Source organism: Pseudorasbora parva, chromosome 1, assembly GCF_024679245.1.
Source record: "Pseudorasbora parva isolate DD20220531a chromosome 1, ASM2467924v1, whole genome shotgun sequence".
Taxonomy (NCBI): Eukaryota; Metazoa; Chordata; class Actinopteri; order Cypriniformes; family Gobionidae; genus Pseudorasbora; species Pseudorasbora parva.
The window spans coordinates 53,541,963-53,559,449 of record NC_090172.1 but is presented as its reverse complement, the minus strand read 5'-3'; the positions used below and the strand labels follow the sequence as shown (position 1 = coordinate 53,559,449).

The window sequence follows — 17,487 nt, the reverse complement described above, 5'->3', positions numbered from 1 at the left end:
CATTAGCCTTTATATAATTCAAGAACTGAAAAGGCAGAAGGAATGTGCACTTTTCTTGCTTTTCAATGCCTTCTGTTCTGCTAGATTTGGAATAAGTTCTCTAATGACTGGCCTTAACTCTCTATCCATGCAGAAGAAAGCATGTCATGGATATTTTGTTTTCTTCTGCTTCTGCTTACCTTACACAATAAAATATGCTCAGCACTGACCAGGCATTCCAGATGTCATTATTCTGGGTTATGCATTGTCATCGTGTTTAAATGTAAAGCTTTTCTCTTGGGTTAAAAAAAGTGCATTGACAACCCTTCATAATTATGCACTCATTATGTTTCCAAATTTCCCTTCTCATCAAGGCTATAGCCTGATTAAGATGTAATTATATGAGTAGGCCTATATGATAGACTATATATAGGAGGTCTTCTCAAATCTCTACCTTCAGGTCCTTGTCGTCCCAGTTATCTCTCTGATGGCTTTATGATGTGCATTTATGTGTATTTCGGGTTTTCAGCAATATGTGTGAATCTTTCCCCCTCTTTAATTTAAGCAGTCCACCCCCCGGCCCTGGACAGAGACATTAGCTGAATTCCCTCAGGCTGATCGCAATCAATTTGTCCGGCGCAGACAGCAAAGCCCTGGATGTTAGAAACTCACTTTAGCTCAATGTGACAAGCCTGAGTATACGACCCACAATCTGAAAGCACAGCCAGAATAAAGACTCAGTGCAAGCTTCGATTGTACAGTATAGGCCAACGCCCAAAGATCATAACTATATTTCGAACATGGAAACTCTAAAGTGATGAACAATGAACATGCAATAGTTCTTTTTAATAAACATATTTATTGTACAGTCGACCCAGAAAGTATTGCGCATTTTATATAGGCCTGCATAAATATGTGTAGGCCTATATAAAAAAAGGAACTATGGCATCTGCAACAAATGATTCAATTGTTGTTGTTTTCTTCTGTTAAGTGAAGTAAGTCATTTCATCTCAAATTCACGCTGCACACGTGTCCTAATATGTAAACGGGTGTATCAGAAAACGTTTTATCCTAATTTAGAAAAGTACTATGTATGCTAGAGTCGCGGGATGAAATGATTGACACCTGCCAGAGACGCTGCGTCGCTGATTGATCGCGATGCGCGGATGCTGGCAGCATTAACGCGGTAAATGGAGAGGGGAGACTCAGTGTCCGTGGCAAACTGTGAGCTGACAGGGCGAAATGGAAGCTAACGAGGCTGTCAGATGCTCTGACAGCACAAATAAAAGCTCGTCACTCCCCACGATTTAATAACATTTAGTGGAAACGTATTGCTCAGTTCAAAATAGACTACACACCGAATTAATTATGAGTCTGAATTCCCGCGTTAAGGCCTGAGGTTAAATAATAGGCCTACCCAGCGAAATATCTATCTATCTATCTATCTATCTATCTATCTATCTATCTATCTATCTATCTATCTATCTATCTATCTATCTATCTATCTATCTATCTATCTATCTATCTATCTATCTATCTATCTATCTATCTGTCTGTCTGTCTGTCTGTCTGTCTGTCCGTCTATCTGGCTGTCCATCCATCCATCCATCCCTATATATCAGCATTTATTACTCTATCCAACTGTCTCTCTGTCTATCTATCTCTAGACTATCAAATCTATCAGTCTATCCACTGCCTACAAACTGTCTGTCTGTCTTTTACATCCAGGATAAATAGGCCTATTGTTTAATACATTGTATGTTAATGACAGTTTTTCGTTCTGTGTCCACTTTTTTCGTGCAACTTCTCTAGTTAGTTGAGAACATTATACACATGTATTGTATTAGTTTGCCTGTTATTGTGGATAATTTAAAATTCTTGTTCTTGCTGTAGTCCTGCTTTTCCAGGTGTGACTTCCCTCATTGCGTCTTGCTATAGTAACAGGAAATTTGGTTTCTGTGACAATGAGGCCGTCCAAGTCATTCATAAATTACATCTATTTTTATCCCCCAGCCCACATTTAAAGCTGATATTGCTTTTACGCTGAGTGGTGCTTAACAAACGATGTTACCATGCCAGATTAGAGTTAAACAAAAGAACACTTAACTGTGCAGTGTTGACCTACGAGATATGTTTGTGGCTAATCAAGGGGTTTTTTGTGGGGTCTTTCCATAGGCGTAATGGATTTTACACTGTACAAACTGTACATTATATCCCCCTACACTGCTCCTTCCCCTAAACCTGCCCATCACAGGAAACATTCAGCATTTTTACATTTTCAACAAAAAATTTTTGAATCCATTTACATTTGTGGGGATCGATGGCTGGTTCCCACAATATAGGTGATCTCAGGTGTATATTACATTGTGGGGGCATTTGGTTCCCACAATGTAATATAAACAAGTACAAAACGTGTTTGTCTGTGTGTGTGAATGGAGTATACTAGCCATAGTTTTTGAATCACAGTGGCTAAAATGTCTACAAAAGTTTAGTTTTTCACCAACAAAGAGATTTATTTTAAGGTTTATGTGTCAATGTGTAAAACAATAGAAGTGATAAGTTCCCATTGAGGTACCTAGCTAAATGTGTTTGTGTGTTTGTTTACTGCTGTGTTCATATGTTTTTATAGCACAAATATCACTCCCAGCTCCCAGCCGCTTGTTTGTGACCTAATGCTCTGTATTCTTGTGTGACATAAAACTGAGACGTGAATGGCAAAGTCGAGCTGTAAAGTGCTTCATGAGGGACTCTCAATAATAAACTATTAATGAAACGTGGCAGAGTAAAGCCCTCACAAGAGCTTGCACATTTATAATGTGCCACGTGCCCAAAGAGGGTCATAAAGGCATGCGACACAGCATACTCTTGCTCGGGGCGAAAGCATGGGCAGAACTAAGGAGCACCTAGCGTGAGGAACTCAACGCAAATCCAAGTGATAGGTTTAAATGGATCCTGTGTAGCTAACCCTTTCCGTGTTCGACAACTCACACTAAATCAGGCAATAACAACAGCAAACCATCTGGAAAATAGACTCGGGAGAGACCCCACTCATACATCTGCCTGACGCATTCTCTCATGCAGTGTGTATTTTTAAGATAATCGAACTGATTGCTGGGTGCGAATTCCATCTTTAAATAGGCCTACGAGTGATGCAAAGGGGGGAAAATAGGCCTCTTTTGTACATGTTTCTCAATTTAATGGAAATGCAAAACATCAGTGAATCATGATGCAGAATATGTACATTCTGAAATGCTTTTCCACTGTTTTAAATATGATGTAATGGTGTTGTTTTGGCCTCAATTTTCAGACCGGGGCAGATCCAGACCTGCCATATCTGGTCTGTAAAATGTGTCATTCTGAGAATCTCATTTCACTGAAAGGGTGTACTGCTTCTATTGCACTAAATGGGTCTATCAACATTTGTAACATCACATCCATTTTCTTTACACAAAGTACACAAAGTATAAATATACATGACATCCCATTCTTAATCCGTAGAGTTTATTATAGAGTTGTCCTACCCATTGCAGCTATAAGAGATTTAACTCTTCTGGGAAGGCTTTCCACAAGGTTTAGGAGTGTGTTTATCAGAATTTTTACCATTTTTCTTAGAAGCACATTTGTGAGGTCAGGCACTGATGTTGGACGAGAAGGCCTGGCTCACAGCCTCCTCTCTAATTCATCCCAAAGGTGTTCTATCGGGTTGAGGTCAAGACTCTGTGCAGGTCAGTCAAGTTCCTCCAGACCAAACTCACTCATCCATGTCTTTATGGACATTGCTTTGTGCACTGGTGCAGTCATGTTGAAACAGGAAGGGGCCATCCCCAAACTTGGGAGCATTAAATCGTTCAAAATGTCTTGGTATTCTGAAGCATTAAAAGTTCCTTTCACTGGAACTAAGAGGCCAAGCTCAACCCCTAAAAAATAACCACACCATAATCCACCCTCCACCAAACTTTACACTTGACATAATGCAGTCAGGGAAGTACTGTTCTCCGGGAAACTGCCAAACTCAAGACTCGTCCATCAAATTTCCAGACAGTGAAGTGTGATTCGTCACTCCATAGAGGATGTCTCCACTGATCTAGAGTCCAGTGGCTGCATGGTAAAGTGAAATGTTTGAAGGCCACACAAAGTTTGGAGGTCTGTTACTATAGATTCTGCAGAAAGTTGGTGACTTCTGTGCACTGTGCGCCTCAATATGCGCTGACCCCGCTCTGTGATTTTAGATGGACTGTAGCTTAAAGGTGCCATGTGTAAAAATTGAGGTAAAAATATCCAAAAAATGACCTACACTCATCAAAAGAATGAGAAGAAATAAGGGTGATGATGTCATTAAAAAAATGTCAAGTTATAGTGCTGCAGAGATATCAACCTTAATTAGCAGTAGCATTACTAGCCCCGGCCCGACAGGTGTTGTAATACCAGTCTCGGCCATGGGAGGCGGTATGCGGGCAACATAACCACCAGCCAACCAGCAATACACGAATAACTCGCACGGCTTGTGGGCGTACTTGAACCTGATGTCAATCGTGTGGAAAGTACAGCCCACTACTTCATTTCAGTTCAGGGAATAGAGTGGACGGATGGCCGAAGCCCTTGGCCCCCTAAATGTATCTGATATGATAAAAATAGCTGTTTTTACCTGACTGGAAAAAGCGGACGTGCGGGCGCCCGGCGACTGTGTCCCGTCCCGTCATAATAAAAGTCCCGGTACTCGCGAGCCGTTTAGAATAGGCGCCCTCCAGTGGACGAAAAGTTGCATAGTGCACCTTTAAAGCTTATTCAATTAAACTGTGGTGGGAACGGGCCTTAACCTTTTCCCAAAAACTTTGGATTTTTTCTTAGTTTTACCAGCCTAGTTGAGAAAAACTAACACAAAAAGTAACTCAGTGCATTACTTTCCATTAAAAGTAACTAAGTAATGCAATTAGTTACTTTTAGGGAGCAATACAGTTTTGTTACATTAATTTCAAAAGTTATTTTCTCCATCTCTGTGTCTAGGATATATATATATATATATATATATATATATATATATATATATATATATATATATATATATATATATATATATATATATATATATATATATATATATATAGTGATCAAAACTGACCAACCGATCTCACTTTAATTCGTAGGTATTTTACGATGTGGCTAATTTATACGACCTCACTGATGTCATCGGGAAGGACCCCTAACCCCACCCATAAAACTACCCATCACTGGGCTCTAGACAAATCTAAGGAAAACGTTAGAGTGAGGTCATACTAATTGGCCACCTTGTAAAATACGTACAAATTGTTGTGAGATTTCGTTGAAATTGACATTACATACATTTTCTAATAGATTTCTATTTCACATAAATAAATGCATTGTTTTTTTGTTTGTTTTTTTTTAAAACTTTTTTATTCATAATAGAATTGTAGAATAAGTAGGCTTTCACAGTTTCCCAAAAAAAAAAAAAAATGTAAGCAGAACTGATTTCAACATTGACATTAATAATAAATGTATATAGAATGTTACCTTCTATATTAGAATGATTTTTGAAGGATCATGTGACACTGAAGACTGGAGTAATGATGCTGAAAATTCAGCTTTGCATCAATATTGAAATAGAAAACATATTTTGAAGACTTTTGACCTAATAAAGAATGTTACATTTTCAGATATTGTTTTACAATTTGGTCTTTTTTAGACTAATTATTCCCACTCATTTTCAAAGATCTATAAGTGTTTGGGAAGATAAGTTGAATGTTTGTTCACAAACCTGACCATCATACTCTGTTTAATCTAACCTTATATACTGAAACTCACTAGGACAACAGGACAATGCAGGCAATGAAGTCCTTCTTGACCTGTCACTGTACCATCTGGTCTTTGCATGAATCACCGTTGTAATTAAAGGCCGCAGAGCATAAAGGCCAGTAATAGAGAATAACTCTCTGAACCCCAAGCAGATGCACTGGGCTCCGTCCGCAGATAGAGAGATGGGGGGTATAAATAAAGTTTTCAATGGATTAATCCCCCAGACCCCAGTCTTGAGAACCTGAGCACATTTGTCATAACCAAGTGGGAGGCTGGGGTTTACGGTGTCTGTCATGACTGCTCTAATAGTTCTCTGACATCTATTGATTGGGGGACAGCTGTAAGGCTCTCTCGCAGAAGCCAGCGGCAGTCACAATGCATTAGCTTGATGGCATAACTCAGCCTCCAACAGGTCCATATACTGACCCAAATAATCCTACTTCTGCTTCTTAATGTCTTAACTAAACAGAAAGGTGAAATGTCAAGTGCCCTTTTTGATTTTGTAGGCATCTGTAGTATACAGCCCTAAGAATATTTCTCCAAAACACATATTTTGGTTTTTAATTAGTCTAAATTGAATTGAAATCAATGCTGTAATGCACATATGCAATGGTGGCGTCAAGTATCTGTCAAAATTATATCTTCCATACACCATTTGAAATGCAGTCACTTTTCTGTGTTATGGCTCGAATGATGCAATGTTTAACATTTGATCATTTACATTGTACTCCTTAGTCATGAATTCAACCTATTTTACCACAGGTCATTTAGATGATAATCCCAAGAACCTTTATTTTTAAGAAAAATTTGAAATCTGCATTTTAAATATAGTAGATATAGGCCTAATGTAAAACATACTTAAAAGAGAGTAGCACAGGCTAATGAAGAGTAAAATGTGGTCCGATTGAATATCCCCTGTGTGAATTTGTTGTCCTGCTTCGGTGGTGTTGTTGGATGATTAATCTCTCAGGACTCTTAGGGTGACTAAAGCACAACGTGGGTGTAAAGTTGCCCTGGAGCAGTGAGCTGACTGACTTTGTAAGCTTTTTTTTTTTTTTTTTTTTAGCTTGGGAGACTTCATTAGGCTGCATGTGAAGAGGAGTAAAGATGCTTTCAGTCTCATGCATTTCATTATGCATTACATAAGTAATAAACACCGTAATAGATTTATATTACAGTTAAAATAAAAACTAATAAAAATAAAAATTGCCGATGATTATGAGCAAAGTAAGCATATTAAGCATACTATAGGGGAAAAAAAAGATTATGCAGCAAATATTTGAAATGCAATATACGTGCATAACTCTCATAAAACATCCAAACCCGAGTGTTTTTAGTTTTGTGCAGCGTGCAGTAAAGTGAGGAATCTTTGAGGAGTCTTTGGGTCTTGTTGATGCTGTGTTAGTGCGCCCTCTGGCGGTTTCTGGATCAAATTAATTTAATCTTTTGTGGTTCAGCTGATGTGAAAATGGACAACAAATAGAAGAACAAGGACTAAAATCTTTATTAATGCTCTGGAAATGTAGTGATATATAGGTATTGAATTTTGTCAGCATGTTCGATGATTTCACCTAGTTTTGAACTTCATACCATGATTTAATGATGATGTAATTTTATCATGGTACCACTATGAACATTAAGTACCTATACCAAACGATTTCTAATAGCATATACTGTAAAGAATCCTCACAGAAACATGAGCAGGTGGATGCCATCTTAGTGTATCCATCATAGCTGCATGGTTTCTAAATAATGTGCAGTGTCAGTGTAATAAGACAAATTTTGCATGCATTTTCATTCTGTTTATGATATTGTTACTTGGTAATTGTGGAATGAAATTAAGATTTAAAAAAACACTTGTATAGTGGGAATACTGGCAGCTGGTGGTGCTTATTTTTATAGTTCGGGATTAGGATTTGAAATATTTCAGGAAGATGAATAAAGAAGATATCACCATTACCAAGATATCACCATTATCAAGTATAAAAATTATTACATTACATAACATAATATCTATAAAGACAGCACAAATATGCAAGCAAATCATTTTTAAATTATAAAACAATAATTGTCAAATATTTTGTTGCCTAATGCAATTAAATCATTATACATTTGAAGTGACTTCAATGTCCAGACAGACAGACAGACAGACAGACAGACAGACAGATAGATAGATAGATAGATAGATAGATAGATAGATAGATAGATAGATAGATAGATAGATAGATAGATAGATAGATAGATAGATAGATAGATAGATAGATAGATAGATAGATAGATAGATAGATAGATAGATAGATAGATAGATAGATAGGAAAAGAATAGGTTGATTTTCTAGAAGCAGAAGGAAATGTCAGCGCCACTGAAGAGCTTTTCTTCATTTTCTCCTCCAGTGACCGCATTACCAGACGCGCACGCGTGGAGTTATGGCGCAGGCGCGAGCTTATCGTGCGCTTGAACTGGTGCTGATTCTTATTACTCAGTGCACTCAATTCTTTATTACTACAGATCCCTCGTACTTTTTCACCTTCTCTTCTCGGACACTAGCCTGTATTACTCCTCCAAGTCCTCAGTCTTCGTCTTATAGCCTACTCTGTGATATCTTAGATGAATAAATTCGTTCAGCAATAACATACATTAAATAATTATATTAATTTATAATAGCGACAATTAACATCTAAAAGTGAAACTTTAGATTTGACAAGAGATTAAACCTCCTTAAAGGGATAGTTCACTTTAAAATGAACATTTTGTCATCCTTTACTCACCCTTAAGTTGTTTCAAACCTGTATGAATTTCTTTCTTCAGCTGAACACAAGGGAAGATTTTTTGAAGAATGTCAGCAACCAAACAGTTAACTGGAGCCATTGACTTCCATAGTATTTTTTTTCCCCCTATATGGAAGTCAATGGCTCCAGTTAACTGTTTGGTTGCTGACATTCTTCAAAAAATCTTCCCTTGTGTTCAGCTGAAGAAAGAAATTCATACAGGTTTGAAACAACTTGATGGTGAGTAAACAATGACATAATTTTCATTTTTAAGTTAACTATCCCTTTAAATGGATAGTTCTCCCAAAAATGAAAATTTACTAGCCTTGATGTTCTTCCAAACCTGTATAAAGTTCTTCTGCTGAACACAAAGATAGTTGGAAGAATGTTTGAAACCTTGCAGATCTTGACAGTCATTGACTATATACCCCCACTATGGTAGTCAAAGGTTGCCGAGATCTGCTTGGTTACAAACATTTGTTAACAACATCAAGGGGCATTCCTGAGAGCACGATGCACGCGTGTTGTGTTGATCGTGAATAGGACTTGGAAGTGTCAGCATCACTTTAAAAATTTTTTTGTTGATTTAACCTAAAAAGTAAATAACCTGGTTGCCTTAAAATGTTTAATTTATTGAAATTAAAAATTTGAGTTGATACAATGAAGGAAATTGTTTAATAAGTGAAGTTTTTATTAACAAAATTTCGGGAGGAGCATGTGCAGATAATTAAAAAATACACATAATCTTTACTCTATTTAATTTGATATAAGTGTGAACTAGTGAAATAGAAACTGAAAATATTATTGTAGTCTATCTGAACTACATAAAAATTTGATAAATCATGAAAATAGCACAATTTGGCATGTTTCACTGCTTCATCAGAAATAAAACGCACAATAACAGAGTATGCTTACAAAATGTTTTAATTATATTTGGATAAAGGTAGTCGATTCTCAAAAATGTTCATTGTATTAACTCAAATTTTTAATTTCAATGAACTCTAAATTTTAAGGCAACCAGGTAACTTATTTTTTAAATATTTGTTTACAGTGTGCGTAGATGTCAATGGAGAGAAAGAAAGCTCTCAGATTTTAATAAAAAGATCTTCATTTTTGTTTCAAAAATGAACAAAAGTATTAGCCTACTTTGATGTTGATGACAGAACTTTTATTTTTGGGTGAACTAACCCTACTGGCATGTGACTATATTGAATTGTCTACAATTTGCTCAATAAAAATGCACATGGCTTGCTGTCTCTCATAGATGACTGCCACATAAACTAAAACAAAGCAACTTGTCCAAATGTCCCAGGCCTGCTTCTCTCTCTGTCGTCACTCCTCCACGGGACTCGAGACAGGTGTGGCGCATTAACATTCTCTCAACCAGCCTCGCTCAATTCTCAGGGCTCTCGCCACCGTCCTGCTTGTCGTGCTCTTCACAACTTCTAAAGATGCTTTCATCATGTGAGCAATCACATGCAATATACAACTATCAAAATCAACGTCAGACATACATGTATGTTCTATAAATGTCTAAGGGCCTGATTAACTACCGTCTGGAGTAGTTTTTAACACCAAAATAGGTTTTGCACTGGCACAGGCTGTTAGTAAATCTGGCTCTATATGTGCAGCACTATAACACACTGCAGCAAAAATATATGTGTACCGCACAAATATGTAGGTCTATATTATGTTTTGTGTAGGCTACTACTAGCCTGACAAGCCAGATCCACATCAAGATGTTTGGTCTGGAAACTCACCATTGACAGGGCTCAATCTGAGGGGCGGGATAAACGGTTGTCTTTCAAACTCCCTCTGCACACGAAAGGATAGCGCTACAACCAACCAGAGCAACGTGAAGAGGAGCTAATTGATAGATTAAAACTTTCGCCGTATCCGCTCAGCAAAACTCAGAACACATCTTCCCTTTTTAAGAATGACTTCAGTGCCGTTCTTTGTTCTTTTCTCAGAGAAAAGCTTAACTCCAAGTCTTCCAGAGTTGCGGTCAAAGCTGATTCGAAAGACCGCCGCCGTTCGCCAGCTTCTGTCTGTCAAGTATCCCGTTTTGGCCGGGAAAGTCCCGTATTTTACCCTTCTTTCCTGCCGTCCTCCGGTATTAGTATTTTCCTGTATATATCCCGTATTTTAATGTGCGTTATTAAAAAATAATAAAACCGGAGGAAAAAAACTAAAACATTTCCAATCTGAGCTCTGTAACTATCCTCGCGATAACTGCCATCTGCAATAGTCTACAGTACTGTAGGTGGCCGTTGTCGTGAGGTAGTGTGTGAGGTCAGATGACAAGTGACAACGCCGGAAAAAAACAAAAACAAACCAGAGACGGATGATGGACGTAACGATAGAGACGGAAGGCATGATCAATGGGACAGCGAATTTAATTTTCTGAAGAGGAGCAGGGTGGGGGACAGTCACGCGTTTTGTAAGTTTTGTAACTGCGACTTCAGCATCTCACATCCATATCATGTGCGACAGCGGAAGATCTTTTAAAGTGACAGTAACCATTTATAATGACATTGTAAAGAACAAAAGTAATTGCTCACTAAATATGCTCTGCTCTCGACTAAATAACTTCAGTACCTTTAAAGGGTCATGAAACCCCCCTGCTGCAGCGGTGTTTTTTCACACCTTCGATTTGAAAAAGCTTGTTAAAAGGGGAGTGGTCGACTGTGAAAAGGTGGGATGGTATTGTGTGGAAAGAGGGAATGTTTGCATAAATAGGGGAGTGTCAGTAGGGGCATTAAGATTAGCGATACCAACAGTTACAGCGGTTCTGAGACATGTTCTTGGTTCACGTTTGCATTGTTTACAACAGTGAGATTAAATGAGGGATGAGTACAGCGAATGAGAGAGCTATGAGTGGCGTGCAGCAGAAATCGCAAATCATTCAGCTCTTCAAACCGGCATAATTCAGTGAGAAATGAAAATAAATGTTATTCTGCATGACAAAATATTTTGCAAACGTGATAAAACTATATTTGTCCAAATATGCACGCTGTTTGGCAAGATGAACATCGCGCCGACGTGATAAGAGAACGTGAACCACCCACGAACATGTGACAGAGATGTGTAATTCTAGATCGGGGTAAAAGCGAAGGGGTTTGAGGCTAGTCTCGACCGCGCATCTGAAGCAGAGCGACGCGCGCTGGGTTGCCGTGACGATCCACGCTGTCTATCACTCGGCAGCTAAATCTATATCTGTCCAAATATGCAGCACACTGTTTCACTAAGAGCCCGAACACATGCGGTTTAGTGCATAGCTGTGACCACAAATAAAACGGAGAGGACGTGGCTTTTGTTCATTGGCCTACAGATTGGTTATTTTGCACTCCTGACATAGATAGTCAACGCTTGCAGGTTCGGCGTGCGATTCCTCAGGTGAATTTTACTTTACCGAGCCTTTGTAGCAAAGGCTTCCACAGACGGCGCCGGTTACAGCTCGCTCGGCACCCTTTACGTTACTTCGTATCAGCACAACGCCTAGCTTTCCTCCGTGACTTTTCCGCACGCTGCTTCCAAAACTTCCCCACCATATCTCTACAATAATGATGGAAGACGAGCCTGACAGAAGTGACTGTCTCATGCATATTAACTAAATTATATTGCATACATACTACAGCGCAGGGATTGGACTGAATGAACTTTATGTCATGAATATATATCGAGAATCGCTCGGAGCGGTCGACGTCAGCATGTGCCCAGCAGCCCATACTTGGGCCGAAAAGGCCGCGCCGACGTCAGCATTTGTGACGTTGCTCCGACTAAGCTTTTCAAACCGGAACACAGAAATCGCTCTGAAAAATGCAAAAATAACTATTTTCACATATGAATACCATTAATGAGTACCCTAAGTGTTTTCAATGATGTGCAGCCTATACATATCTGTTTACATATCAAAAAAAGTGTTTTGGGGTTTCATGACCCTTTAATGGTGCACTATGCAACTTTTCGTCCACTGGAGGGCGCCTATTCTAAACGGCTCGCGAGTACCGGGACTTTTATTATGACGGGACGGGACACAGTCGCCGGGCGCCCGCACTTCGCTTTTTCCAGTCAGGTAAAAACAGCTATTTTTATCATATCAGATACATTTAAGGGGCCAAGGGCTTCGGCCTTCCGTCCACTCTCTTCCCTGAACTGAAATTAAGTAGTGGGCTGTACTTTCCACACGATTGACATCAGGTTCAAGTACGCCACGTTGGCTGGTGGTTATGTTGCCCGCATACCGCCTCCCATGGCCGAGACTGGTATTACGATACCTGTCGGGCCGGTGTCATGAAAAATCCTGTCCCCCTGTGAAATCGTGTCCGCAAGGACCCCCAGAGCTATTCTATTGGCTGAAAGAAATTTTAATAGGTAATCTGTTCAGAGCCTGATTACAATTTTTACACAATCGCGTTTTGATTTTTACTGTTTAAATTGTGTTAAAATAGTCTTTAATGTCTTACAAAGCATATGTTTTATATATTAGTATATAACTGAAACTATAAGTGCTTATATAAGTATATAATTCAGAACATGTTTTTGCTCCCATTATAGCAATCAATTAAATATTTCAAATGAATGTTTTGCGTGTGTACTTAGTGTGGCAATGAATTCATAGTTTATTAGTTTATTATTTAGTTATTTTTAAACAATTGATTGTCCAGAACCATGTATAACAACTTTTGATCAGGCATTTAAAACCGCTACCAGCGGACACGGTTTCTCAGGGGGACAGGATTTGTCATGACACTGGGGCTAGTAATGCTACTGCTAATTAAGGTTGATATCTCTGCAGCACTATAACTTGACATTTTTTTAATGAAAACATTGCCCTTATTTCTTCTCATTCTTTTGATAGCGTGTAGGTCATTTTTTGGATATTTTTATCTCAATTTTTACAGATGGCACCTTAAATAAGGATTAATCTATATATAATCAGATTATATAAACCAGCAGCCATATCACCCTGTAGCCCAAGACTGGTTTCCCACTGAAGCTAAGCAGGGCTGAGCCTGGCCAGTACCTGGATGGGAGACCAACTGGGAAAACCAGGTAGCTGCTGGTAGAGGTGTTAGTGAGGCCAGCAGGGGGCGCTCACCCTGTGGTCTGTGTGGGTCCTAATGCCCCAGTATAGTGACGGGGACACTATACTGACAAAGAGCACCGTCCTTCGGATGAGACGTTAAACCGAGGTCCCGACTCTCCGTGGTCATTAAAAATCCCAGGATGTCCTTCGGAAAAAGAGTGGGGGTGTAACCCCGGTATCCTGGCCAAATTTACTCTGTCCATCATGGCCTCCTAATCATCCCTATATCCTGATTGGCTTCATCACTCGGTCTCCTCTCCACCAATCAGCTGGTGTGTGGTGAGCGTTCTGGCGCATTATGGCTGCCGTCACATCATCCAGGTGGAGGCTGCACATTGGTGGTGGTTGAGGAGATTCCCCCCTTTAATGTGAAGCGCTTTGAGTGCCTTGAAAAGCAATATATAAATCGAACAAATGATTCAATTATTAATTATTATTAATCATAACGTATGCAGTGCAAACTGATAACACGTATATTTCCTACTTGTTCAGTTGTTATACAAGTAGGAAGCGCACAGATACAAATTAAAAGTATTATTATTATGGGAAACGTGTATCCCCCCCCCCCCCCACTAGTATGGTTTACTAGTAGCACGCAAGCGAAATTCTGCCGTCATTATGTTAAGCCCCGCCCACCGACTCTAGACACAATGCGATTGGCCCGATCAGAGTTTGTTTTTTACAGCTCAGAAGGTATTGAGAGTTGCTAGACGATACTCGCGGCAGATTAGATAGGCTAGGCTGCTACTATTCTAGGGCTGCACGATTAATCGAAATCGAACCGCAATCGCGATTTGGCTTGTGTGCGATTATGAAAGCTCAAAGGCTGCGATTTTAATTAAATAAATAAATGCCCAGTGTGTTAGCGAAGAGCGACTCTGTGATAAAAGCTGCTCCGTCTGAAAGACTGCGAGTTTGAGTCCCTTATAACGTGCGTTTAAAAAAGCAACACGAGTCAAACATCGCGCATTAGCTTCACATCATGGATTTCCTGAAAACTAAAGGCAAATGTGGCGGTTTCCGCTCGAGGGCACCCTCTGGTTAAAATCTTGTTGGTAATCAATAATAACAAAATAATGCTTAATACATTTTAAAACTTAATAAACTTTAAATATTATAAATTTATTGGACAATCCATGTTTTTCTTCAGTGTACAGGAGTTTTTTTCCCCCACAGTGGATGCACAAGAGGTTCATATTTCATATTAAAGACAGACTTTAAGAATAACTCCTTAGGCTTAGACCTTTCTAATGTTCTAATGTTCATATTAATAGGTAACCCAGCAGTTTTTTTTTTCTTTTGTAAAATAAGTTTTCTGTAAAATATTACAAAAATAATAATAATTATTAGTATTATATTGTTATATTTATTCTGACGTACTCTTTTTTTATTTTGTAATTATGAAAATGTTATTGTAATGGTAATATTTCTTATTTTTAAAAAATATATTTTTAGCAGTAATAATAATCATAATTATTATTATTAGTCACATTAATATAAAAACACAAAATGTTATATACACACTTTTCATGTGTAAAAAATTATAATAACAATAATCGCATTTTAAATCGCAATCGCAATTTTACCCAGAATAATCGCAATTATATATTTTCACCAAATCGTGCAGCCCTATACTATTCTATAAACTTTTTACCTAATGTTGAAATTTATGTCTAAATTTTGAGTGTTTTCTACATTTTGCATACATTCAGAATGTCACATAAAACAGTTGTGACATTTTACTTAGAGAATGTTAAGAGTAGCCTAAGACGATTGAGAAAACTGTATAAATTAAAACTCACTTAAGCAGCACACCAACAAAACAAAAAAATCACAATTATCAAAGCAGCGCATTATAATGATTTCTTAAGGATTGTTTAACAGGATTTTATGAATGGCTGCTGAAAATGGGGCTTTACTGTCACAGTTCTATTTGAACCATGACCTCTAAAATCATGCTGGCATAACAGCCATGACTCATACTGAATACATTTAAATGTGTGTGCCTGCACTTGCACTCCTGAACTGACCTGCAAATGACTCATTGAGTCTGTTTTCCTTTTACATCTTTATAAATGTATGTATGACTGCTGTGGTTGAGCAGCCCTTTCCAATATGCACACACACCACAGCTGTACCTGTTCTCACAGTTATGCCAGGCTGTGCCAGCCCCGTCTGTTCTGGGCCCACACCGAAGCCTCATCCATCTGTTTCCCAGCCTGGCTCTATGTCTTTTTTCATTCTGTCTTTCCCTGTGGTTCTGCATGGCCATACACACAGTGGATTCTCTATTAGCGTTCACATACATAGTGGGAGTATGTAGTGAAGTTTACATGAGCCGAAATGTTTTGTGTATGTATTCAGTCACGTCTGATTAAAAGAGTCCGGCGACCTCTCATGCAGTTAGTTGAAACGCTGTTCTTGGAGCCGTCAGGTGCATGAGCCAGTCGAGTTTGTCATTCCTTTCTCTTGATGAGAGCAGGAAAAGGGCTGGCCAGTGGAAGCATCTGTCCTTGTTCTTCTTCCACCAGAAGAGCAAACCCACTGGACAAGCTTCATCCGGGGATAATCGAGACCAGCAGCGTCCTCTTGGAAGTAAGACAGGGGAGTTCAGAGGTCTGAGGGGGATTCGGAACACACTTTGCTCACAGAAAGGGGCAAAATTCAGAATGGAAGAACTGGCTTTGTTTGAACTTAATTGGCTACACGACACTGGAAGTTGATTTGGTATGACAGGAAAAATAATTTGGACCCTTTTCGCATTTACAGCAAACTACAGAACTAATATAAAAAAAGTCATTTCCATTTGCCCCAATAGCAAAAGAAAAAAAGAAACCCTGACAGCATTTATATGACTCCAAAAGAATAAAAAAAATTGAGATAGCCTTACAAAAAAAGATGTTTATTCAAGTGTGCTATTAGTATACTTCTAGTTTTCTTCTTTTATGTACTTCTCAGAAATATACTTTATATACAGTACTTATCAGAAAATGACTCCTAAGAGCCTATATTTGACTTATACTGACAGAAAAGGCTAAGTTTGCTTGTACTTGTACTCAATCTTTTGATCGAGGTATATTAAAACTATAATTAATTATTCTAAGTTTACTTGGCTTGTTGTGTTTGATATTTTGATTACATAGCCATACTTTCTTCACAAACTTACATGATTTGGCATCCGATGTAATAGATTTGTTTGAAAATATTGATTTATAAATTAAACTTTCTGTAAGATATATTAGAGTATATTAATTATTGTGTAATTTAATTCAATTTTACTTAAATCACAGTTAAAGGTATATTTTACGTATGAATACCTAAGGGCAAGTGCAAAAATAATATATAAATAGTAAGAAAACGTGCAAGTATATTTGCAGTATTGTAATATATCAGTATAAAAAAAACAAAAAACAAAAAAAACATCATTGTAAACTAGCATCATGATAATATATTAAAGCATAGGGTACAACGGATCGAGGCTAAAGGGGTAAAAGGTGCATTTGATCAGCCCTTTGACTATGCAATTTGGCTGACCCTTATCTGCACTAATTATCTAATACTTTTTAAAATGCTGTAAATGTGTGGAGCAAATTACAATTTTAGACTATCATCTTCAGAACACAGTTTAAGATATTTTATATTTCGTCCAAGGGCGTATCTAAGTGTATGCACACTATACTGTCCATGTCCAGAAAGGGAATAAAAACATCATCAAAGTAGTCCATATGTGACATCAGTTAGTTCATTAGAATCTCTTGAAGCATCGAAAATACATTTTGGTCCAAAAATAACAAAAACTACTACTTTATTCAGCATTGTCTTCTCTTCCTTGATTGTGTT

The 17,487-nt window shown here is 38.2% G+C and overlaps 1 pseudogene; it reads left to right on the top strand.

Moving 5' to 3' along the window:
• Nucleotides 1-13,509: 13,509 nt before the first annotated feature.
• On the top strand, nt 13,510-13,626 carry LOC137089056 (5S ribosomal RNA; annotated as a pseudogene).
• Nucleotides 13,627-17,487: the final 3,861 nt, after the last annotated feature.